The sequence below is a fragment of the Stegodyphus dumicola genome, chromosome 11, assembly GCF_044657685.1.
Source record: "Stegodyphus dumicola isolate Sdum_Otavi_A_Nest chromosome 11, ASM4465768v1".
Classification (NCBI taxonomy): domain Eukaryota; kingdom Metazoa; phylum Arthropoda; class Arachnida; order Araneae; family Eresidae; genus Stegodyphus; species Stegodyphus dumicola.
The window spans coordinates 167318710-167344572 of NC_140778.1; the positions used below are offsets into that span (position 1 = coordinate 167318710).

Consider the following 25863-nt stretch of genomic DNA (forward strand, 5'->3'; position numbering starts at 1 on the left):
GCGTCCACACGCGTCTTCACAGAGGAAGGCCCCACGGATCCAATTCCAATTGACATCGGAGTACGTCAGGGTTGCCCCCTAAGTGGGCTGTTGTTCAACTTGACCATCAACCCGATACTTGTCGCAGTCCAAGGGCAAAGTCCTCTACACCGCATACTGGCGTATGCCGACGACCTACTGCTACTCGCGCCCTCCCCTGCGGAGCTGCAAACTCAACTCAATCTGACGCACAACCTGGTTGGAAAGCTTGGCCTCTACATCAACCCCAGAAAATGCTTCTCCCTACATATCTCCGGAGCTCGCCCAACGGGTGTCCGCCACTCTCAGTTCTCGATCGACGGCACTGCCATCAGGTGTCTTCGTGAGGGTGAAGGTGAGGAATTTTTGGGGAAACCAATTGGATTCAACCAACCACCGGACATCGAGGCACTCAATACTTACCTACAGAAATGCGAGATGATCCTGAATTCCTCACTTGCTCCCTGGCAGCGCATTGACGCGCTCAAATCCTTTGTGTTTCCATCAATGGATTTTGATATGAGGACGGCCCGGTTGAAGAAAACCGACTGGGCAAAGATTGACTCACATGTGCGCCCGCTACTAAAGAGGACTCTCAACCTACCTCCCGAGGCGGCAAATGAATATCTTTACGGCGCGAAGGAATCTGCATGCTTTGGTATCCCGCTGGCTGCCGAAAGCTCAGATATAGCAAGGATTGACAGCGCTTTCAAGTTGCTCACTTCATTGGACCCTGGGATACAACAGCTCGCTTGGGAGGACCTTACGCGACTTGTAAGTGGACGACTGAAAAGGGTTCCTTCCTTCTCTGAGATTGCAGCTTTCCTTTCGGGATGTGACGAAGACTTTCCCAGGAGCACCTCCAACCCAATTTCATCAGTTTGGTCCGCGGCCAGAAGCGCAGCCCGTCGCCTAAAAGTCACGTGGACAATTTCTGACGACCACACTGTGGAGATCTCTCATGACGGTACCACCATAACAGCCGGCAAGCGACGCCTTGTATTCCGCACCCTGCGGAATGCCATCAAGAAATCCCGCGCAGAGAAACTCATCACTTATCCCAACCAGGGCAAGGCGATGGAATGCGCAGCGGCTGCCAAAGCAAGCTCTCACTTTTTCCGGAACGGGGCATTTACACGATTCGCCGACTGGCGATTTATACATCGTGCAAGGCTAAACCTCGTCCCCCTGAACGGTGTTCGTCGCAATGTGAATGGCTCCCGTGGCTGCAGAAGATGCAACTTTGAGCTCGAGACCCTCCCGCATGTCCTCTGCCACTGCATGAGATACAGCCGTCTCTACCAAGCGAGGCACAATGCAGTGGTAGAGAGGATTAAAAAGGCAGCCAGTGGAAGGTGGCAGCTCCTCTCCGAGAACCGGCCAGTCAGAGGACTCCCGCTACGCCCGGACATCATCCTAACAAGAGACAACGCATGCCTCATCCTAGACATAACAGTTGCTTTTGACAACCGTCGGTCTTCATTTGATGCTGCTCGCCGAGAGAAGATGAACAAGTACCGTCCGCTAATCGAAGCACTGAAATCTACATACAACGATGTGCGCGTAGAAGCAATTGTAATCGGAGCACTAGGATCATGGGATCCAAACAACGATAAAGTTCTCAGCAGGATCTGCAGCAGGAAGTACGCATCACTTATGCGAAAGCTCATCGTAAGTGAAACAATAAGTAAATCAAGGGATATCTATGTGGAGCATCTCACGGACGTCAGACAGGAGAACTGGTAAATTTAACATGGACTCACTGAACTATCCGATTAAGTGTTCACAAAGTACAAATCCCCGAAATATGTAAGTAGAAAGAAAAACCTAGTATGTTGTACATAAGTGCTTGGTTCTGAAAATAGTTGTTGTACATATCTGCTTCGCTCTGTAAATAATTGTAAATAGAAAATTAATGTATAATAGAATTGTAAAATGATATTTCTGCCACGCAAATATCATTCTTCTGTAAAGTGGCCAAAAATATTGTTCAATAAAAAACATCTGTTCTTATCAGCTTAATTTGCCGGTTTGATTTATTTTTATAGGTTCACCGGTGGATATGCTGATAGAGTAGTTGCCTCGTCCGGAGGGCGGAGCCAAGGTGGATCTTTGGTAAGTTTTGCTTTATTTTGTCTCTTTTTCTCCTACTGATGCTTGATGGGTTGGTGACCTTTACTTGCGTCAGTAGGAACCTTTCCTTTCCCTGTGAGCGTGCAGGTGTCTTTTCCCGCTATCACCGAACTAGCCGTTTTCGGTTAATCCATGTGATGGGTGGGGTCTAACTTTTTCTACCTCTTTCCTGTCTATTCTTGCTCTTCTTTAGTATTTTTTCGCTATTTAGTGTTAAAATGCTTTCGTTGAGCCCTTAGTTTTTTCCTTTGCACAAACTCACTATTATGGTGGGCGTGGTCTTTCCTTTATTTCATCCCTATCTCTTTGCTCCTTCCGCTATCGTTTGTTTCGTTTTATTTATTTTTCCCATGTCCAGGTTAGTTTCGATCTAACTGGTTGGTTTTTATGCTTACTCGGATTAGTGTCCCGGAGTAGCCGTGAGCCCTTAGCCTGTGTTCTGCCACAGGTCAGGGATCGAGTAAGCTTCCGATTACCCATCCATGTGAAAAGGACACCCGGCTGGGTACGGCCTTTAGTGGGGCGTAATCTTCCAAGTCCTGGTCATCGTCTTTGCTCTCCTGTCAATGGTTTTTCCTTTCGAGTATTTAGTCTCGATAGGTGCCTCGACCCCCAGTTCGTCGTGGGTCCAGGGACTTACCTCCATTGGTGTCTTAGCAGACAAGCCACTCGGCTGAGTGAATCCTTAGCTCGACACCAATTTCCATCCAAATCGGCTAGTTGCACGCGCTAGTTTCTCCGCCTACCCTGGTTATGTTTTTTTTTTTTTTTTTTTTTTTCCTACCAGATCCACCCAAAGCTTCGACAGTTGCTCTTGCCCTCTGACTGTTTTATGTTTGATCTTGCCAAAAGTGCTTTGTTCTTGCTTTTTGTGCTGCTGTGTTTCTCTCCATTTTTTTTCAGCTATGCCTGGACCACCGAATGATGCCGGCTCCTCGAGTGACTACATTCCAGTTCCGGTTCGTCCGCCCAGAATCCCGTCGCCAACAACTCCTGGCCTACCTCGGATGTTGCCTACGGCTTCTACGATACCTGCTGTGGATATGCGCTCCTCTCTTGATGTGTCGTCACCTCAGCCCTGCTCTGTCACCTGTCTGCCTGTTGAAAACCATGCTTCTGCTATGCGTTCCAGCTCAAGACCTCCTGTCCGACATGTTGCTGCGGCTGCCACGCCTTCCGGTCCTCCACTGCTACGAGGTGGTAATCTCAGGCAACTCCTAGCAAAGATCTACGAAAGGTCGCCTGACTCAGTTTACCGTCGCTCTTGTGGCTCACCTCCTGGACCCCGCTCTTCACAGTCTCCCACCTTGGATCTTCATCCCACTGGATCTTCGTCTGACTCGCCTGCCTCTTCTCTCTTTGATGTTTCCTCTGACTCGCCAGTGTGCCACCACACTCGTTCGCGTGCTGCTGTCAAACATACCTGCTCTGGACCGCCTCCTCCTGGATCTCCTTCCACGATGTCTCCTGATTGCACAGTTGTCCCTGCACCTAGCGGCGACATCTTGCCTCCTGTCTGCCCTGTGACGTCTGCCCCAGGTTCCTCATCTTGCGCCAGTGATCCGACTGCCGTGTCCTCCTGTCTGCCGGATGCCAGCACCTCCGTTTCCCCTTCTCCTCCTCCGCCTGCCTTGATCATCTGTGGTGACTATGGAATGTCCTGTATCAACAAGAAACAGCTGCGCTTCCACTGGTACCGACGTCACAGATCCTCTCCCAGCTCTGACTCTCCTCGTGATTTCCGGCTTCCTGCTTCTGATTCTCCGACTGCCGCCCCCAGAACTTCGCCTCCTCCCAGTTTTCCTGGCCTTGACACCACCTACATCGGCCCTCACGGTCATGATTCCACTTGTCGGGTCGACTCTACGCTGCATCTCGTCTTTCCTGTCAACGACGTCTTCTCCTGCACGGAAGTAAACTGCAGCCTTCTATTTAGGTCCAACTCCTGGTCAAGGATGAAGAAGTCTCTCACACGCCACCTTCTCCAGGAGCATCAGCTTCCCATCTCTTCCTGCATGAAATGGTGCAGTCACTGTTGCATGCTCTTGGTGAACAAGGTGTCTTCCCATTCCTGCTTCCGTTCTTCTCCTACTGTCCTCTCGTCTGGTGCTTCGTTCCGGTGGAAATGTTCAGTGTGTCCCTTCTCCTGTCCTTCCAGAAAAGGTCTCTTCAACCACTCTGCCTTCCATCAGCGAGCTGAACGTAATGCTACCTCTGATAATATTGCTCTCCCTCTTCCTGTCCCTCAAAGACCGAGAAGACCACGCCAACAACCTACCCAGGTTTCTCCTGCTGCTGCTTCCACGGTGCCTGCTCCTCCGCCTGCTGTACCCGCCGTTCCTATGAATGATGCTCTTGCCTCGACTGCCGCACCCTCGCCTCCTGTTCCTTCTGCTGCAGTCTCTCCAGAGCGTCCTCACTCATCTCCTACTTCTTCACCTGGTACTCCTGCTTCTCCTGCCAGAAGATCATCTCCTTCTGCTTCTCCAGTCTCTCCTGCACTTTCCTCGCCGGCTCTCTCGCTCTCTGCTCCAGCGGACGACTTTCTCAATTCAAGCTTCCTTGATGATGGATTCTCCGTTCCTTCCGGTAGCCTTCGTGACTCCGCGACTGTTCCCTCCATTGACACCCTGCTTCCGGATGATTCCCCACTGCTGCAGTTCAGCGAGACCCTCCAGCGCCTCTCCTCTGCTCCAGATGACAATAACACCTGGTCCGAATTCGAGACCTGCCTTGATGCCATCATCTCCTCTGCCTCTGATACTGTCAAGCTCCCTCCACCTGTGCCTCCTGAAGAGTCTGGGTTTCGCCGCACACCGGACGCCTCCAATCCCCGTGTCATACAGAGGATCTACCGGATGAATCGTCGGAGAGCCCTCCGACTCATCACCCAACGTGACTCCTCTTTCTGTGCGATTCCTGCGGAAGATCTTGCTGCCCACTTCTCTGAAAAGTACTCTCCACGGGATGCAGACACTTCCATCTTCTGCCAGCATGCTTCTGATCGTCCTCCTGTTGACATGTCGCCGTTCTCCCCTTCTGAAGTGCGTTCCAAGCTGATGGCTTGTGAAAATTCCGCGCCTGGCCCTGATCGGCTTTCTTACAGACACTGGAGAGATGTCGACCCCGAATGCAAGGCACTTTGTGCTATTTTTAACATCTGCTTGAAGCTGCGACGCATTCCGGCCTCTTGGAAGTCCTCTCGCACGTTTCTTATCTTCAAGGATGGGGACCCCTCCGTTATTGACAACTGGCGACCCATCGCCCTTAGCTCGTGCATATCAAGGCTCTTTGCTGGTTGCATGGCACGTCGTTTCTCCAGCTGGCTTTCTACACACGACGTTCTCAGCCCCTGCCAGAAAGGTTTCCTTGCTCATGATGGTGTCTTTGAACACAATTTCATCCTCCACAGTCAACTCCAATTAGCTCGTCGATCCAGGTCTGAATTGTGCTTAGCATCCTTAGACATTTCTAATGCCTTTGGATCCGTGCCACACTCAGCCATCTATGCTGCTCTCTCTGACTCCGGTGTTGGTGACGACTTCTCTTCCCTCATCAGGTCCTTCTACAGTGGCTCTACCACCTCCTTCTTGTCAAGTGATGGCACGTCCTGTCCTGTCGACATCCACGCTGGGGTTCGCCAAGGCTGCCCACTTAGCGGACTCCTATTCAACCTTGTCATCGACCCCGTCCTTCGCTGTGTTGAATCGATGTCTCCGGTTCCAAAGATTCTGGCCTATGCTGATGACCTCCTCCTGTTGGCGCCTTCTCCTGAAGCACTCCAGCATGACCTCCTCCGGGTCCAAGATGCATGTTCCAGGCTCAATCTCTTGCTGAACCCCAAGAAGTGCCGCTCCTTCCACTTCTCTGCTGTTCGCTCCTCCCGTGTTCTTCCGACTGCCTTCTACATCTCTGAAGTTCCAATTCCTGCACTTAAAGAGGGTGAATTCTTCAAGTTTCTTGGTAAGCCCATTGGCTTCAACCTCCCGCCTGCACGTGCCCAACTCCGCGACTTCTTGTCACTGGCCAAGTGTATTTCTGAATCTAAGCTGGCACCCTGGCAACGGATTGATGCTCTTAAGACCTTCTTCTTCCCGTCGCTCCTGTTTCACATGAGGACGTCTCAGTTCTCCAAAACTGACTGGAAAAAGATCGACGATCTCCTCAAGCCTGCCATTAAAAGGACCCTGAACCTCCCCCCAGAAGCCTCCAATAACTATCTCTACGGCCTCTCCGGGAAAGGTTCCTTCGGTGTCCCTCTTGCCGCCGAAGACTCCGACATTGCTGCTGTGGACGGTGCGTTTAAGCTCCTAACATCTAGGGACCCACTCGTTCGCAAGCTTGCTTGGGATGATCTTTGTGGATACATTCGCGCTCGGATCCAGCTGTCTCCATCTCCTTCTATCGTCAGCCAGTTCCTTTCTGCATCGGATGAGGGACCATTCGCCGCCACCAGCAACCCCACCTCTTCACTATGGTCTGCTGCCCGCGCTGCCTCTCGCCGCCTTAACATCTCCTGGAGCTTTGACAACGACGGCTGCCCTTCCATCTCCTGTGGGAATTCTACCATCTTTCCTAGCAACAGGAACTCTATTTTCAAATCCTTTCGTCACCTTAGAAGATCTTGCAGGCTCCAAGATTTGGTGAATCTCCCAAGTCAAGGAAAATCCATGGAATGCGTTTCGGCTGCACGTGCAAGCTCACACTTCTTCCATGAGGGATCGTTCATTCGCTTTGCCGACTGGCGCTTTATCCACCGCGCCCGCCTCAACCTCGTGCCACTGAACGCCTCCAAACCATGGGATCGCACTCGCCGTGCATGTCGTCGCTGCCCCTTTCCAGAGGAGACTCTGCCTCATGTAATCTGTCATTGCATGAAGTATTCGCGGCTCTACCAGAACAGGCACAATTCCATCGTCAAGAGGCTAAAGGATGCTGCTTCTGGTCGCTGGAACGTCCTTTCTGAGAATCTGGCTATTGAAGGATCTTCCCTGAGACCCGATCTTGTCCTTTCCAAAGACGACTCTTGCCTCATTATTGATGTGACCGTCGCCTTTGAGAATCGACTCGCCTCTTTTCAACATGCAAGAACTGAGAAGGAGACCAAATATCGTCCTGTTGCCGACCTTCTAAGAAGAAAGTTTAGAAATGTTCGTACCGAGGCCATTGTTGTTGGTGCTCTAGGATCATGGGATCCGGCAAATGACAGAGTTGTGAGACGTCTCTGCACAAATAAGTATGCAAACTTAATGCGCAAACTTATTGTTAGCGAAACCATCCGGGCATCGAGAGACATTTATATCGAACATTTAACAGGCACACGCCAAAACAATCAAAACAACCAGTGATGTACATAATGCTAAATATTTTATTGTAAATAACGTTAAAGAAATTATATTGTTACGTCTTCATTGTTTTATCTTTTTGTCGAAATTCTTTATATTATTTATTAATAACGAAAATCGCACTGCGTGCGTCATTGTCTGACACGCCATGATCAGATCAATGCTGTGTAAAATGGCATGGAATATTTTAAATAAAGAATCTGTTCTTATCAGCTTAATATCTGATACGACGTCGACATGACGTCAAGATATTAAACTAATTTTTGCAGATAGGCTTGTGGTTAGGAATTTATTCCGCCCTCGCCACGGGTTGGCCTGCTATGGCACTACTTGCAGGATACGGCCCACAATATATCCAAAAAGCAGAAACTTCACTCACCCACTGCATCCTCAGGAAAACGTCCTTTTAAAATGTCCCCTTCAAATTTCAGAAAACCGAAGGTCTGACAACATCATACCTTTGTACGAGTGTGCGGCGACCTGCCTTTTTTTTAACTCGGGCCCCTCGTTCTTTTCCTCGGAATGGGAACATTCTGGAGCTTCGGGTTTAACCCTCGTTCTTTTCAGTGTCAAGTTCTGGTTTCTGTAAATACGAAGTTTTATTCGTATTTACAGAAATCCCATAAAATCCACATTTCTTTCCCCGTACTGTTAACAACTTACTCATTCTGTCTGACTGATTGAAGGAAGATCGGCCTCGAAATATCACTCAAATTTCATTTGCAGTAACATTTTTGTCTCATTTCATGTAAGTTTGAGAGAATTCCTATTCACATTTGCCAGATCTTTCCCACTACAGCGCGCGTATACACATTGCTTCTTTCAACACACGAGCCTTTTTATTGTAAATAACTCTCAAAAGGGTGTAAAATGTTTGTAGGCACACTGCAGCAACAAAGATTTTTCTGTCTGTTTCCTAATGTTTTGTTTGTCTCTGTATGATTTCTAAACGCCAGCTAATTGTAATGGTCTACAATTATTGTTAAGGATTGTTGTATTTATGTTTTTATTCATTCATTCATTTATTTTGTTGGCACATTAATATTAACAAACGGGAAAATGCCAATAGATGGCTGCACTATGCAGGAAGCAGTTTATTCTGAGTTTTGAGATGGCTTGCCCGCCACTAGTGTGGAAGTGTAGAATACAAAGTAATCATTAATTGTAAATTAAAAAGTACTGTTTTATTGTACATATTACAAATGAATTTGTAAAGTGTTTTTTGTAATTTTTCTGTTTGTTTAATTGTTTTAAGTTCCTAATATTTCACTCTGTGTTTTCAAGTGCAACGTTTGAACTGAAGAGAGAGAGAGAGAGAGTATCTCTGAGTTGGAAACCATGTGCTGGACTGTGCATGTCGAGTTTGTGTCAATCAAACTCTGGCATTATGTAATGCAGTTTTGGCTGATAAATTTTACTGTCTCAATATTTGTTTAATCACAAAAAATAATTTCTTCCCAAGCATGGGCATTCGATAACTCCAGGAATATTTATTTATTTATTTTTGGTTTTGCTATTTTTATTGCCTTTGTAATTACATTTGTTTTATATTCACCTGCAGTGAAGAATGAGATTTTTCGGAGGAGGAAGCTACTCCAGAGAAATGAACACTTTCATGAATATTTCATTGTCCTCTTTTCCCATCTGAAAAAAAATTGAGAAAATACGAGAATATTATGTTGCATGGTGCATAAGCTTATAAAAGCTGGAGGAAAACACCGGAATTCAGTTGTTTACTTACTGCTGTTATTGACTGTAGCGATTTCGCGTTGAGATCGGATTAACTTTTTCTACTTTGAATTTTGTTCCGGCCAACGTTTCCGTAAAACGTCCAATATAACTACTGTAAGTTATTGCGATATTGTAGAAATATCTGTGAGGATATTTCAGCATTGTGGTTCATTTGCTGTAGTAAGAATAAAATTTGCAATTGAATCTTGAATGAAATGAACTTTTGACGTCCTTGGCTTTTTAAAACTAGCCCCGCCCAAGGAGGAGGGGACTGACGCCTCCAGAATGGGAACATTAGAAAGGACCGCAAAATGATCCACTTGACTAGACAGAAATTGGTCATCCTTGTACACCTCTTTTTTTGTAACACAGGAGGAGGATGAAATAACGACATATCATAAAAAACCCCCAAGCAGCACTCGCTAACCTGAGTCTTCTGCACCCCCTTCTCCCCCTGCACGAATGCTCAGGACTTTTGAAATATGAAAAATTGAAAGTGAATTCATCACGCCAGAGAATTCTGCATCGCTTCTCGGCCTCTTGGCTAAGATCAAAGTGTAGTATCTGTTCTTATCAGCTTAATATCTGATACGACGTCGACATGACGTCAAGATATTAAACTAATTTTTGCAGATAGGCTTGTGGTTAGGAATTTATTCCGCCCTCGCCACGGGTTGGCCTGCTATGGCACTACTTGCAGGATACGGCCCACAATATATCCAAAAAGCAGAAACTTCACTCACCCACTGCATCCTCAGGAAAACGTCCTTTTAAAATGGCCCCTTCAAATTTCAGAAAACCGAAGGTCTGACAACATCATACCTTTGTACGAGTGTGCGGCGACCTGCCTTTTTTTTAACTCGGGCCCCTCGTTCTTTTCCTCGGAATGGGAACATTCTGGAGCCTCGGGTTTAACCCTCGTTCTTTTCAGTGTCAAGTTCTGGTTTCTGTAAATACGAAGTTTTATTCGTATTTACAGAAATCCCATAAAATCCACATTTCTTTCCCCGTACTGTTAACAACTTACTCATTCTGTCTGACTGATTGAAGGAAGATCGGCCTCGAAATATCACTCAAATTTCATTTGCAGTAACATTTTTGTCTCATTTCATGTAAGTTTGAGAGAATTCCTATTCACATTTGCCAGATCTTTCCCACTACAGCGCGCGTATACACATTGCTTCTTTCAACACACGAGCCTTTTTATTGTAAATAACTCTCAAAAGGGTGTAAAATGTTTGTAGGCACACTGCAGCAACAAAGATTTTTCTGTCTGTTTCCTAATGTTTTGTTTGTCTCTGTATGATTTCTAAACGCCAGCTAATTGTAATGGTCTACAATTATTGTTAAGGATTGTTGTATTTATGTTTTTATTCATTCATTCATTTATTTTGTTGGCACATTAATATTAACAAACGGGAAAATGCCAATAGATGGCTGCACTATGCAGGAAGCAGTTTATTCTGAGTTTTGAGATGGCTTGCCCGCCACTAGTGTGGAAGTGTAGAATACAAAGTAATCATTAATTGTAAATTAAAAAGTACTGTTTTATTGTACATATTACAAATGAATTTGTAAAGTGTTTTTTGTAATTTTTCTGTTTGTTTAATTGTTTTAAGTTCCTAATATTTCACTCTGTGTTTTCAAGTGCAACGTTTGAACTGAAGAGAGAGAGAGTATCTCTGAGTTGGAAACCATGTGCTGGACTGTGCATGTCGAGTTTGTGTCAATCAAACTCTGGCATTATGTAATGCAGTTTTGGCTGATAAATTTTACTGTCTCAATATTTGTTTAATCACAAAAAATAATTTCTTCCCAAGCATGGGCATTCGATAACTCCAGGAATATTTATTTATTTATTTTTGGTTTTGCTATTTTTATTGCCTTTGTAATTACATTTGTTTTATATTCACCTGCAGTGAAGAATGAGATTTTTCGGAGGAGGAAGCTACTCCAGAGAAATGAACACTTTCATGAATATTTCATTGTCCTCTTTTCCCATCTGAAAAAAAATTGAGAAAATACGAGAATATTATGTTGCATGGTGCATAAGCTTATAAAAGCTGGAGGAAAACACCGGAATTCAGTTGTTTACTTACTGCTGTTATTGACTGTAGCGATTTCGCGTTGAGATCGGATTAACTTTTTCTACTTTGAATTTTGTTCCGGCCAACGTTTCCGTAAAACGTCCAATATAACTACTGTAAGTTATTGCGATATTGTAGAAATATCTGTGAGGATATTTCAGCATTGTGGTTCATTTGCTGTAGTAAGAATAAAATTTGCAATTGAATCTTGAATGAAATGAACTTTTGACGTCCTTGGCTTTTTAAAACTAGCCCCGCCCAAGGAGGAGGGGACTGACGCCTCCAGAATGGGAACATTAGAAAGGACCGCAAAATGATCCACTTGACTAGACAGAAATTGGTCATCCTTGTACACCTCTTTTTTTGTAACACAGGAGGAGGATGAAATAACGACATATCATAAAAAAACCCCAAGCAGCACTCGCTAACCTGAGTCTTCTGCACCCCCTTCTCCCCCTGCACGAATGCTCAGGACTTTTGAAATATGAAAAATTGAAAGTGAATTCATCACGCCAGAGAATTCTGCATCGCTTCTCGGCCTTTTGGCTAAGATCAAAGTGTAGTAAATCGGTCAAGTTGCCGATACTTTTTCATCTTTTTTTGGTCACTTCTTACTGTTTTTACAGGTAGACTGGTGGCTAAAGATGTTTCCTGTTTCTAGGCCTCGCCCACCGCCGAGGCCCCGCCCACCGCCTGGAGTTCGGAGCCCTGGAAGACGCTCACCGTCTCCTGAAGCCAGTTTTGGAGTCCTGGATGCCGGAGCAGGTTCCCATACGGTGCATGGAGTCCCTGGAGACGTTCCTGTTGTAGCTGTTGACCGTGGAGTGCCTGCCGTTCCCGCTGGAGGTCCTGTTGCTGGATCCATTGGAACCTGTTCCCGTGCTGTTCATGGAGTCCCTGGAGCAGCTGTTGACCATGGAGTGCCCGCCGTTCCCGCTGGAGCTATCCCTGGATCCAATGGAGTCGTCCCTCTTGCTCCGGGATCAGCCGCTGATGCTTCCCAAGCCATCCCTGGATCTATTGGAGCCTCTCCTGGTGCGCCTGATGCAGAAGCTGAGGCCCCCGGATTGTCTGAGGCCATTCCTGCCTACCCTGGAGCTTCTGAAGACATCCCTGTGACGGCCGGAGCCTTCCCGGTTGCATCTGTCCCTGGATTGATCCAATCCGTTCCGGCTACTTCCCAAGTCGCCGCTGCAGACCATGGATCCTCCGATGGAAACTCTTGTGTCGTCGCTGGATCTGCCGGAGCTATTCCTGCCCTTGGAGCGAGTGCCTCTCCCGAAATTGCCACTGGAGGTTCCAGAGCTGTTCCTGCATCTTCTAGTGCCACTGCTCATCCTGGAGTCGCCGCTGTGGTCCCTAGTGCCACGCCTTGCCTGCCCGGAGCCGGCTCGTCTGCCAGGAGTGTGCCCACCTACTACTACGGGAGTATCGCCACTAGTGAAGCCACGCCCACCGGGTCGTCCTCCTTGCCCAGACACGTGCCAGCTTTCGTTACACCCTCTGGACCGCCCCTTTCCAAAGGTGGACACTTACGCCAACTGTTGGATAGAATTCAAGCCAAGACTTCTGGCTGCACACCGCTCCTACCTGTGGTCACTTGTCAACCTAGTGAACGAAGGACACCAGAGGGTTCATCACTCGCCAAGTCTGCTCACACGTCCTCCTCTGCCAAGGACACGCCCACCACACCCCAGTCTACATTCGCATGCTACGTCTGCGGATTGGAGTGTACGAGCAGAAGGGGCCTCAGAAGGCATACAAGGACGCACGTGCAGGAGAAAGACAGTCAGCTCCACCCACCTCCTGACAGAAGGGTAGCTGCGAGCATTCCTGGGTCATTGATCTCGCCCGTATGTCATCATACACGGGCTCGGACGGCGGCTGGTCATGCCTGCTCATCGAACACACTCACGATCTCACCCCCACGCACTTACGCTGAAGCTCTTTCTTCGCCATCCATGAGAGAGAGTTCTGCTCATCCTGCTTCAACCGGTCCTCTCTGCGCAGTGATCACCTCCACCGCGGGGACGGAGTCTCTGACGTCCAACGTACCTGCTAAATCCAAGGTGTTTCCTGCGGAGAACACAAGGAACTTGCTGCCACCTTCGGAGACGTCAATCCCGTCGACACCATACTTCACCCTCCCGGCCAGGAATTCTACTCCCACCGTCATACCTGGACCAAAGACTAATGCTTCCACACCTCAACTGGCGTCTGCCGTCACCTGCCCGGATTGTGGTCGCTCCTGCCTGAATAAGAAACAGCTGCGGTCCCATCGTCACCTCCGTCACAGACAGGCTCCGCCTCCCACCTCTCCTGGAGACGATGACTTTACCTCCTCAACTCCTGAGACACTGACTGACGCCGCTTCTTCACCGCCCGCTGCTCCTGCACCAGGCCCCGTCCACACGGACTGCACTGCCTCTGGCTCAACAGACGCTGCTCCTCAACCTGCTTTAACTGCCACTGTCCCGGTGACCACTTCGCCTAGTAAAGACCTACCTGGTGAATCCGATGTCGCACCTCAAGTACCCTGCCAGACACGCTTGGATACTACCTCCAGCGCTGGAGACACGACTGATGCGGACGTCCTCATCCTATGCCTCACTCCCTCAGAAAGGACTGATCTGCTCTCTACTGAATTGCCCGCACCAGACAGCAATGTAATACGCTCACATGCTGCTACGACTTCTACTGAGCAAATTGCACCTGGCCCACGTCCTAGCAGGCCATTGCAGAACCTGTCAGTGAGGGAGCCTTTGCCTATGCCCACTCATGTGGAGAATCATGAGTCCTGCCCAGAGACATCCTGCCGACGTGACTCTATTGTCCATCTACTCTTCCCGATGCAAGACACACTCCACTGCACCGAAAGGGACTGCCATAGGACATTCCATTCGAAACGCTGGACCCAACTCCGCCACTCGCTCTGCAGACACCTCTTGTACACACATGGCATAGATGTTGCTAGCACTCGGAACTGGTGTGCACACTGCCTATTGCCCATCGCCGTTAAGGTCTCGACCCATCAATGCTTTAGAGACCGGCCCGTAGTCGTCGAATCGGGCATTCAACATCGTTGGAGATGTACCCAGTGCGACTTCTCATGCCAAACACGGGGTGGATTCCTTAACCACCAAGCACGCCACCGACGTGAACGGCAGCGCTTACTCCAGCCACCTCTAGTGACGCCTCTCCTTCCCTCCACCTCGGCAAGACGACAGGCACGGACTGCACGATTCCGTACATCTCGCCAAGATGATGCTAGAACTGATGGACCTTCCACTGCCTACCAATCGACAAGTGCAACAGACCCTAATACCTTGCCCTATCAAGAGGATGCCGCACCTCCAGGAACAGACATGAGGACTACCCCACAGGTTGATGCGCCTTTGACTGACAATCTGGGAACCAACCCTTCCTTTGAAGAACACTCCCCGGAGCCGTCCTTCCCGGATTCGCCTTCACCTACCGGTCCTACAGTTACACCCGACTCACCGGTTCCAGAAGCCGTATCGGATGATGCCGAGAGATCTCCACTGGGTGGTGTAGAAATACAAGTCACGTCCCCCCTTGAACACTTCGTAGAACGACTGGAAGAGTTTTCCGACCCGATGACCACTGAGCAGTGGGATGCCTTTTCCACGTTACTTGACGAGATCTTGATGGCCGCCGCGAGTGCAGTTCGTCTTCCTCCCGCTAGCGAGGATGTAACTGGAAACAACAACAATTCCGCCAAGATACGTGATGACCCAAAGTTGCTCCAGAAACTCTACCGTCGTAACCGACGCAGAGCGGTCCGACTGATTTGCGGGGATGATTCACAGAGATGCCCAATTGGAAGACAGGATATACAAGATCACTTTGCTGCTGCCCTATGCAACAACCGAGTTGACACCTCAGTGTACACCTCACCATCCCCTCTCCCCAGAGAGCTTGACCTCTCTCCATTTTCTCCTGCAGAGATCGCAAGGAAACTCTATTCAGCTGAAAACTCGGCACCCGGACACGATCGACTCTCATACAACCATTGGAAGGCCGTTGATCCGGACTGTACAGTACTCGCAGCCATCTTCAACATCTGCTTGAAAGCTAGGAAAGTCCCTGCAGCTTGGAAAGACTCTCGTACTATCCTGTTACCCAAAGGGGGTGACCCGTATAACATCAAAAACTGGCGTCCTATCTCGCTGAGTGTTACGATTGCCAAGCTGTTCTGTGGTTGCCTGGCACGACGGTTCACTTCTTGGCTCATCGACAACTGCATCCTCTCCCCGTCACAGAAGGGATTTCTACCCTTCGACGGGGTGTTTGAAAATAACTTCGTTGTTCAGCAGAGAATCCAGCTAGCACGGACCAGCCAATCTGACACCTGCCTGGCGTCATTGGACCTATCCAATGCCTTCGGATCCGTGCCCCACGATGCAATTTTTGCTGCGCTTCGAGCCTCTGGAGTTGGGAATCATTTCACCGAGCTGATACAGGAGCTGTACACGGATGCGTCCACACGCGTCTTCACAGAGGAAGGCCCCACGGATCCAATTCCAATTGACATCGGAGTACGTCAGGGTTGCCCCCTAAGTGGGCTGTTGTTCAACTTGACCATCAACCCGATACTTGTCGCAGTCCAAGGGCAAAGTCCTCTACACCGCATACTGGCGTATGCCGACGACCTACTGCTACTCGCGCCCTCCCCTGCGGAGCTGCAAACTCAACTCAATCTGACGCACAACCTGGTTGGAAAGCTTGGCCTCTACATCAACCCCAGAAAATGCTTCTCCCTACATATCTCCGGAGCTCGCCCAACGGGTGTCCGCCACTCTCAGTTCTCGATCGACGGCACTGCCATCAGGTGTCTTCGTGAGGGTGAAGGTGAGGAATTTTTGGGGAAACCAATTGGATTCAACCAACCACCGGACATCGAGGCACTCAATACTTACCTACAGAAATGCGAGATGATCCTGAATTCCTCACTTGCTCCCTGGCAGCGCATTGACGCGCTCAAATCCTTTGTGTTTCCATCAATGGATTTTGATATGAGGACGGCCCGGTTGAAGAAAACCGACTGGGCAAAGATTGACTCACATGTGCGCCCGCTACTAAAGAGGACTCTCAACCTACCTCCCGAGGCGGCAAATGAATATCTTTACGGCGCGAAGGAATCTGCATGCTTTGGTATCCCGCTGGCTGCCGAAAGCTCAGATATAGCAAGGATTGACAGCGCTTTCAAGTTGCTCACTTCATTGGACCCTGGGATACAACAGCTCGCTTGGGAGGACCTTACGCGACTTGTAAGTGGACGACTGAAAAGGGTTCCTTCCTTCTCTGAGATTGCAGCTTTCCTTTCGGGATGTGACGAAGACTTTCCCAGGAGCACCTCCAACCCAATTTCATCAGTTTGGTCCGCGGCCAGAAGCGCAGCCCGTCGCCTAAAAGTCACGTGGACAATTTCTGACGACCACACTGTGGAGATCTCTCATGACGGTACCACCATAACAGCCGGCAAGCGACGCCTTGTATTCCGCACCCTGCGGAATGCCATCAAGAAATCCCGCGCAGAGAAACTCATCACTTATCCCAACCAGGGCAAGGCGATGGAATGCGCAGCGGCTGCCAAAGCAAGCTCTCACTTTTTCCGGAACGGGGCATTTACACGATTCGCCGACTGGCGATTTATACATCGTGCAAGGCTAAACCTCGTCCCCCTGAACGGTGTTCGTCGCAATGTGAATGGCTCCCGTGGCTGCAGAAGATGCAACTTTGAGCTCGAGACCCTCCCGCATGTCCTCTGCCACTGCATGAGATACAGCCGTCTCTACCAAGCGAGGCACAATGCAGTGGTAGAGAGGATTAAAAAGGCAGCCAGTGGAAGGTGGCAGCTCCTCTCCGAGAACCGGCCAGTCAGAGGACTCCCGCTACGCCCGGACATCATCCTAACAAGAGACAACGCATGCCTCATCCTAGACATAACAGTTGCTTTTGACAACCGTCGGTCTTCATTTGATGCTGCTCGCCGAGAGAAGATGAACAAGTACCGTCCGCTAATCGAAGCACTGAAATCTACATACAACGATGTGCGCGTAGAAGCAATTGTAATCGGAGCACTAGGATCATGGGATCCAAACAACGATAAAGTTCTCAGCAGGATCTGCAGCAGGAAGTACGCATCACTTATGCGAAAGCTCATCGTAAGTGAAACAATAAGTAAATCAAGGGATATCTATGTGGAGCATCTCACGGACGTCAGACAGGAGAACTGGTAAATTTAACATGGACTCACTGAACTATCCGATTAAGTGTTCACAAAGTACAAACCCCCGAAATATGTAAGTAGAAAGAAAAACCTAGTATGTTGTACATAAGTGCTTGGTTCTGAAAATAGTTGTTGTACATATCTGCTTCGCTCTGTAAATAATTGTAAATAGAAAATTAATGTATAATAGAATTGTAAAATGATATTTCTGCCACGCAAATATCATTCTTCTGTAAAGTGGCCAAAAATATTGTTCAATAAAAAACATCTGTTCTTATCAGCTTAATATCTGATACGACGTCGACATGACGTCAAGATATTAAACTAATTTTTGCAGATAGGCTTGTGGTTAGGAATTTATTCCGCCCTCGCCACGGGTTGGCCTGCTATGGCACTACTTGCAGGATACGGCCCACAATATATCCAAAAAGCAGAAACTTCACTCACCCACTGCATCCTCAGGAAAACGTCCTTTTAAAATGGCCCCTTCAAATTTCAGAAAACCGAAGGTCTGACAACATCATACCTTTGTACGAGTGTGCGGCGACCTGCCTTTTTTTTAACTCGGGCCCCTCGTTCTTTTCCTCGGAATGGGAACATTCTGGAGCCTCGGGTTTAACCCTCGTTCTTTTCAGTGTCAAGTTCTGGTTTCTGTAGATACGAAGTTTTATTCGTATTTACAGAAATCCCATAAAATCCACATTTCTTTCCCCGTACTGTTAACAACTTACTCATTCTGTCTGACTGATTGAAGGAAGATCGGCCTCGAAATATCACTCAAATTTCATTTGCAGTAACATTTTTGTCTCATTTCATGTAAGTTTGAGAGAATTCCTATTCACATTTGCCAGATCTTTCCCACTACAGCGCGCGTATACACATTGCTTCTTTCAACACACGAGCCTTTTTATTGTAAATAACTCTCAAAAGGGTGTAAAATGTTTGTAGGCACACTGCAGCAACAAAGATTTTTCTGTCTGTTTCCTAATGTTTTGTTTGTCTCTGTATGATTTCTAAACGCCAGCTAATTGTAATGGTCTACAATTATTGTTAAGGATTGTTGTATTTATGTTTTTATTCATTCATTCATTTATTTTGTTGGCACATTAATATTAACAAACGGGAAAATGCCAATAGATGGCTGCACTATGCAGGAAGCAGTTTATTCTGAGTTTTGAGATGGCTTGCCCGCCACTAGTGTGGAAGTGTAGAATACAAAGTAATCATTAATTGTAAATTAAAAAGTACTGTTTTATTGTACATATTACAAATGAATTTGTAAAGTGTTTTTTGTAATTTTTCTGTTTGTTTAATTGTTTTAAGTTCCTAATATTTCACTCTGTGTTTTCAAGTGCAACGTTTGAACTGAAGAGAGAGAGAGAGAGAGTATCTCTGAGTTGGAAACCATGTGCTGGACTGTGCATGTCGAGTTTGTGTCAATCAAACTCTGGCATTATGTAATGCAGTTTTGGCTGATAAATTTTACTGTCTCAATATTTGTTTAATCACAAAAAATAATTTCTTCCCAAGCATGGGCATTCGATAACTCCAGGAATATTTATTTATTTATTTTTGGTTTTGCTATTTTTATTGCCTTTGTAATTACATTTGTTTTATATTCACCTGCAGTGAAGAATGAGATTTTTCGGAGGAGGAAGCTACTCCAGAGAAATGAACACTTTCATGAATATTTCATTGTCCTCTTTTCCCATCTGAAAAAAAATTGAGAAAATACGAGAATATTATGTTGCATGGTGCATAAGCTTATAAAAGCTGGAGAAAACACCGGAATTCAGTTGTTTACTTACTGCTGTTATTGACTGTAGCGATTTCGCGTTGAGATCGGATTAACTTTTTCTACTTTGAATTTTGTTCCGGCCAACGTTTCCGTAAAACGTCCAATATAACTACTGTAAGTTATTGCGATATTGTAGAAATATCTGTGAGGATATTTCAGCATTGTGGTTCATTTGCTGTAGTAAGAATAAAATTTGCAATTGAATCTTGAATGAAATGAACTTTTGACGTCCTTGGCTTTTTAAAACTAGCCCCGCCCAAGGAGGAGGGGACTGACGCCTCCAGAATGGGAACATTAGAAAGGACCGCAAAATGATCCACTTGACTAGACAGAAATTGGTCATCCTTGTACACCTCTTTTTTTGTAACACAGGAGGAGGATGAAATAACGACATATCATAAAAAAACCCCAAGCAGCACTCGCTAACCTGAGTCTTCTGCACCCCCTTCTCCCCCTGCACGAATGCTCAGGACTTTTGAAATATGAAAAATTGAAAGTGAATTCATCACGCCAGAGAATTCTGCATCGCTTCTCGGCCTTTTGGCTAAGATCAAAGTGTAGTAAATCGGTCAAGTTGCCGATACTTTTTCATCTTTTTTTGGTCACTTCTTACTGTTTTTACAGGTAGACTGGTGGCTAAAGATGTTTCCTGTTTCTAGGCCTCGCCCACCGCCGAGGCCCCGCCCACCGCCTGGAGTTCGGAGCCCTGGAAGACGCTCACCGTCTCCTGAAGCCAGTTTTGGAGTCCTGGATGCCGGAGCAGGTTCCCATACGGTGCATGGAGTCCCTGGAGACGTTCCTGTTGTAGCTGTTGACCGTGGAGTGCCTGCCGTTCCCGCTGGAGGTCCTGTTGCTGGATCCATTGGAACCTGTTCCCGTGCTGTTCATGGAGTCCCTGGAGCAGCTGTTGACCATGGAGTGCCCGCCGTTCCCGCTGGAGCTATCCCTGGATCCAATGGAGTCGTCCCTCTTGCTCCGGGATCAGCCGCTGATGCTTCCCAAGCCATCCCTGGATCTATTGGAGCCTCTCCTGGTGCGCCTGATGCAGAAGCTGAGGCCCCCGGATTGTCTGAGGCCATTCCTGCCTACCCTGGAGCTTCTGAAGACATCCCTGTGACGGCCGGAGCCTTCCCGGTTGCATCTGTCCCTGGATTGATCCAATCCGTTCCGGCTACTTCCCAAGTCGCCGCTGCAGACCATGGATCCTCCGATGGAAACTCTTGTGTCGTCGCTGGATCTGCCGGAGCTATTCCTGCCCTTGGAGCGAGTGCCTCTCCCGAAATTGCCACTGGAGGTTCCAGAGCTGTTCCTGCATCTTCTAGTGCCACTGCTCATCCTGGAGTCGCCGCTGTGGTCCCTAGTGCCACGCCTTGCCTGCCCGGAGCCGGCTCGTCTGCCAGGAGTGTGCCCACCTACTACTACGGGAGTATCGCCACTAGTGAAGCCACGCCCACCGGGTCGTCCTCCTTGCCCAGACACGTGCCAGCTTTCGTTACACCCTCTGGACCGCCCCTTTCCAAAGGTGGACACTTACGCCAACTGTTGGATAGAATTCAAGCCAAGACTTCTGGCTGCACACCGCTCCTACCTGTGGTCACTTGTCAACCTAGTGAACGAAGGACACCAGAGGGTTCATCACTCGCCAAGTCTGCTCACACGTCCTCCTCTGCCAAGGACACGCCCACCACACCCCAGTCTACATTCGCATGCTACGTCTGCGGATTGGAGTGTACGAGCAGAAGGGGCCTCAGAAGGCATACAAGGACGCACGTGCAGGAGAAAGACAGTCAGCTCCACCCACCTCCTGACAGAAGGGTAGCTGCGAGCATTCCTGGGTCATTGATCTCGCCCGTATGTCATCATACACGGGCTCGGACGGCGGCTGGTCATGCCTGCTCATCGAACACACTCACGATCTCACCCCCACGCACTTACGCTGAAGCTCTTTCTTCGCCATCCATGAGAGAGAGTTCTGCTCATCCTGCTTCAACCGGTCCTCTCTGCGCAGTGATCACCTCCACCGCGGGGACGGAGTCTCTGACGTCCAACGTACCTGCTAAATCCAAGGTGTTTCCTGCGGAGAACACAAGGAACTTGCTGCCACCTTCGGAGACGTCAATCCCGTCGACACCATACTTCACCCTCCCGGCCAGGAATTCTACTCCCACCGTCATACCTGGACCAAAGACTAATGCTTCCACACCTCAACTGGCGTCTGCCGTCACCTGCCCGGATTGTGGTCGCTCCTGCCTGAATAAGAAACAGCTGCGGTCCCATCGTCACCTCCGTCACAGACAGGCTCCGCCTCCCACCTCTCCTGGAGACGATGACTTTACCTCCTCAACTCCTGAGACACTGACTGACGCCGCTTCTTCACCGCCCGCTGCTCCTGCACCAGGCCCCGTCCACACGGACTGCACTGCCTCTGGCTCAACAGACGCTGCTCCTCAACCTGCTTTAACTGCCACTGTCCCGGTGACCACTTCGCCTAGTAAAGACCTACCTGGTGAATCCGATGTCGCACCTCAAGTACCCTGCCAGACACGCTTGGATACTACCTCCAGCGCTGGAGACACGACTGATGCGGACGTCCTCATCCTATGCCTCACTCCCTCAGAAAGGACTGATCTGCTCTCTACTGAATTGCCCGCACCAGACAGCAATGTAATACGCTCACATGCTGCTACGACTTCTACTGAGCAAATTGCACCTGGCCCACGTCCTAGCAGGCCATTGCAGAACCTGTCAGTGAGGGAGCCTTTGCCTATGCCCACTCATGTGGAGAATCATGAGTCCTGCCCAGAGACATCCTGCCGACGTGACTCTATTGTCCATCTACTCTTCCCGATGCAAGACACACTCCACTGCACCGAAAGGGACTGCCATAGGACATTCCATTCGAAACGCTGGACCCAACTCCGCCACTCGCTCTGCAGACACCTCTTGTACACACATGGCATAGATGTTGCTAGCACTCGGAACTGGTGTGCACACTGCCTATTGCCCATCGCCGTTAAGGTCTCGACCCATCAATGCTTTAGAGACCGGCCCGTAGTCGTCGAATCGGGCATTCAACATCGTTGGAGATGTACCCAGTGCGACTTCTCATGCCAAACACGGGGTGGATTCCTTAACCACCAAGCACGCCACCGACGTGAACGGCAGCGCTTACTCCAGCCACCTCTAGTGACGCCTCTCCTTCCCTCCACCTCGGCAAGACGACAGGCACGGACTGCACGATTCCGTACATCTCGCCAAGATGATGCTAGAACTGATGGACCTTCCACTGCCTACCAATCGACAAGTGCAACAGACCCTAATACCTTGCCCTATCAAGAGGATGCCGCACCTCCAGGAACAGACATGAGGACTACCCCACAGGTTGATGCGCCTTTGACTGACAATCTGGGAACCAACCCTTCCTTTGAAGAACACTCCCCGGAGCCGTCCTTCCCGGATTCGCCTTCACCTACCGGTCCTACAGTTACACCCGACTCACCGGTTCCAGAAGCCGTATCGGATGATGCCGAGAGATCTCCACTGGGTGGTGTAGAAATACAAGTCACGTCCCCCCTTGAACACTTCGTAGAACGACTGGAAGAGTTTTCCGACCCGATGACCACTGAGCAGTGGGATGCCTTTTCCACGTTACTTGACGAGATCTTGATGGCCGCCGCGAGTGCAGTTCGTCTTCCTCCCGCTAGCGAGGATGTAACTGGAAACAACAACAATTCCGCCAAGATACGTGATGACCCAAAGTTGCTCCAGAAACTCTACCGTCGTAACCGACGCAGAGCGGTCCGACTGATTTGCGGGGATGATTCACAGAGATGCCCAATTGGAAGACAGGATATACAAGATCACTTTGCTGCTGCCCTATGCAACAACCGAGTTGACACCTCAGTGTACACCTCACCATCCCCTCTCCCCAGAGAGCTTGACCTCTCTCCATTTTCTCCTGCAGAGATCGCAAGGAAACTCTATTCAGCTGAAAACTCGGCACCCGGACACGATCGACTCTCATACAACCATTGGAAGGCCGTTGATCCGGACTGTACAGTACTCGCAGCCATCTTCAACATCTGCTTGAAAGCTAGGAAAGTCCCTGCAGCTTGGAAAGACTCTCGTACTATCCTGTTACCCAAAGGGGGTGACCCGTATAACATCAAAAACTGGCGTCCTATCTCGCTGAGTGTTACGATTGCCAAGCTGTTCTGTGGTTGCCTGGCACGACGGTTCACTTCTTGGCTCATCGACAACTGCATCCTCTCCCCGTCACAGAAGGGATTTCTACCCTTCGACGGGGTGTTTGAAAATAACTTCGTTGTTCAGCAGAGAATCCAGCTAGCACGGACCAGCCAATCTGACACCTGCCTGGCGTCATTGGACCTATCCAATGCCTTCGGATCCGTGCCCCACGATGCAATTTTTGCTGCGCTTCGAGCCTCTGGAGTTGGGAATCATTTCACCGAGCTGATACAGGAGCTGTACACGGATGCGTCCACACGCGTCTTCACAGAGGAAGGCCCCACGGATCCAATTCCAATTGACATCGGAGTACGTCAGGGTTGCCCCCTAAGTGGGCTGTTGTTCAACTTGACCATCAACCCGATACTTGTCGCAGTCCAAGGGCAAAGTCCTCTACACCGCATACTGGCGTATGCCGACGACCTACTGCTACTCGCGCCCTCCCCTGCGGAGCTGCAAACTCAACTCAATCTGACGCACAACCTGGTTGGAAAGCTTGGCCTCTACATCAACCCCAGAAAATGCTTCTCCCTACATATCTCCGGAGCTCGCCCAACGGGTGTCCGCCACTCTCAGTTCTCGATCGACGGCACTGCCATCAGGTGTCTTCGTGAGGGTGAAGGTGAGGAATTTTTGGGGAAACCAATTGGATTCAACCAACCACCGGACATCGAGGCACTCAATACTTACCTACAGAAATGCGAGATGATCCTGAATTCCTCACTTGCTCCCTGGCAGCGCATTGACGCGCTCAAATCCTTTGTGTTTCCATCAATGGATTTTGATATGAGGACGGCCCGGTTGAAGAAAACCGACTGGGCAAAGATTGACTCACATGTGCGCCCGCTACTAAAGAGGACTCTCAACCTACCTCCCGAGGCGGCAAATGAATATCTTTACGGCGCGAAGGAATCTGCATGCTTTGGTATCCCGCTGGCTGCCGAAAGCTCAGATATAGCAAGGATTGACAGCGCTTTCAAGTTGCTCACTTCATTGGACCCTGGGATACAACAGCTCGCTTGGGAGGACCTTACGCGACTTGTAAGTGGACGACTGAAAAGGGTTCCTTCCTTCTCTGAGATTGCAGCTTTCCTTTCGGGATGTGACGAAGACTTTCCCAGGAGCACCTCCAACCCAATTTCATCAGTTTGGTCCGCGGCCAGAAGCGCAGCCCGTCGCCTAAAAGTCACGTGGACAATTTCTGACGACCACACTGTGGAGATCTCTCATGACGGTACCACCATAACAGCCGGCAAGCGACGCCTTGTATTCCGCACCCTGCGGAATGCCATCAAGAAATCCCGCGCAGAGAAACTCATCACTTATCCCAACCAGGGCAAGGCGATGGAATGCGCAGCGGCTGCCAAAGCAAGCTCTCACTTTTTCCGGAACGGGGCATTTACACGATTCGCCGACTGGCGATTTATACATCGTGCAAGGCTAAACCTCGTCCCCCTGAACGGTGTTCGTCGCAATGTGAATGGCTCCCGTGGCTGCAGAAGATGCAACTTTGAGCTCGAGACCCTCCCGCATGTCCTCTGCCACTGCATGAGATACAGCCGTCTCTACCAAGCGAGGCACAATGCAGTGGTAGAGAGGATTAAAAAGGCAGCCAGTGGAAGGTGGCAGCTCCTCTCCGAGAACCGGCCAGTCAGAGGACTCCCGCTACGCCCGGACATCATCCTAACAAGAGACAACGCATGCCTCATCCTAGACATAACAGTTGCTTTTGACAACCGTCGGTCTTCATTTGATGCTGCTCGCCGAGAGAAGATGAACAAGTACCGTCCGCTAATCGAAGCACTGAAATCTACATACAACGATGTGCGCGTAGAAGCAATTGTAATCGGAGCACTAGGATCATGGGATCCAAACAACGATAAAGTTCTCAGCAGGATCTGCAGCAGGAAGTACGCATCACTTATGCGAAAGCTCATCGTAAGTGAAACAATAAGTAAATCAAGGGATATCTATGTGGAGCATCTCACGGACGTCAGACAGGAGAACTGGTAAATTTAACATGGACTCACTGAACTATCCGATTAAGTGTTCACAAAGTACAAACCCCCGAAATATGTAAGTAGAAAGAAAAACCTAGTATGTTGTACATAAGTGCTTGGTTCTGAAAATAGTTGTTGTACATATCTGCTTCGCTCTGTAAATAATTGTAAATAGAAAATTAATGTATAATAGAATTGTAAAATGATATTTCTGCCACGCAAATATCATTCTTCTATAAAGTGGCCAAAA

General features: G+C 48.8%; 1 non-coding gene and 4 pseudogenes across 1 annotated transcript; all 5 read left to right on the forward strand.

The window, feature by feature from the left end:
• The first annotated feature begins 7668 nt into the window (after positions 1-7668).
• On the forward strand, positions 7669-7849 carry LOC146994652 (U2 spliceosomal RNA; annotated as a pseudogene).
• A 1902-nt stretch (positions 7850-9751) lies between these two features.
• Positions 9752-9944, forward strand: LOC146994653 (U2 spliceosomal RNA). The gene has a single exon (XR_015044232.1). It is a non-coding gene; the product is annotated as a U2 spliceosomal RNA (small nuclear RNA).
• A 1896-nt stretch (positions 9945-11840) lies between these two features.
• On the forward strand, positions 11841-11991 carry LOC146994654 (U2 spliceosomal RNA; annotated as a pseudogene).
• A 5823-nt stretch (positions 11992-17814) lies between these two features.
• Positions 17815-17988, forward strand: LOC146994655 (U2 spliceosomal RNA; annotated as a pseudogene).
• Positions 17989-19889: 1901 nt separating this feature from the next.
• On the forward strand, positions 19890-20040 carry LOC146994656 (U2 spliceosomal RNA; annotated as a pseudogene).
• The last annotated feature ends 5823 nt before the right edge of the window (positions 20041-25863 follow it).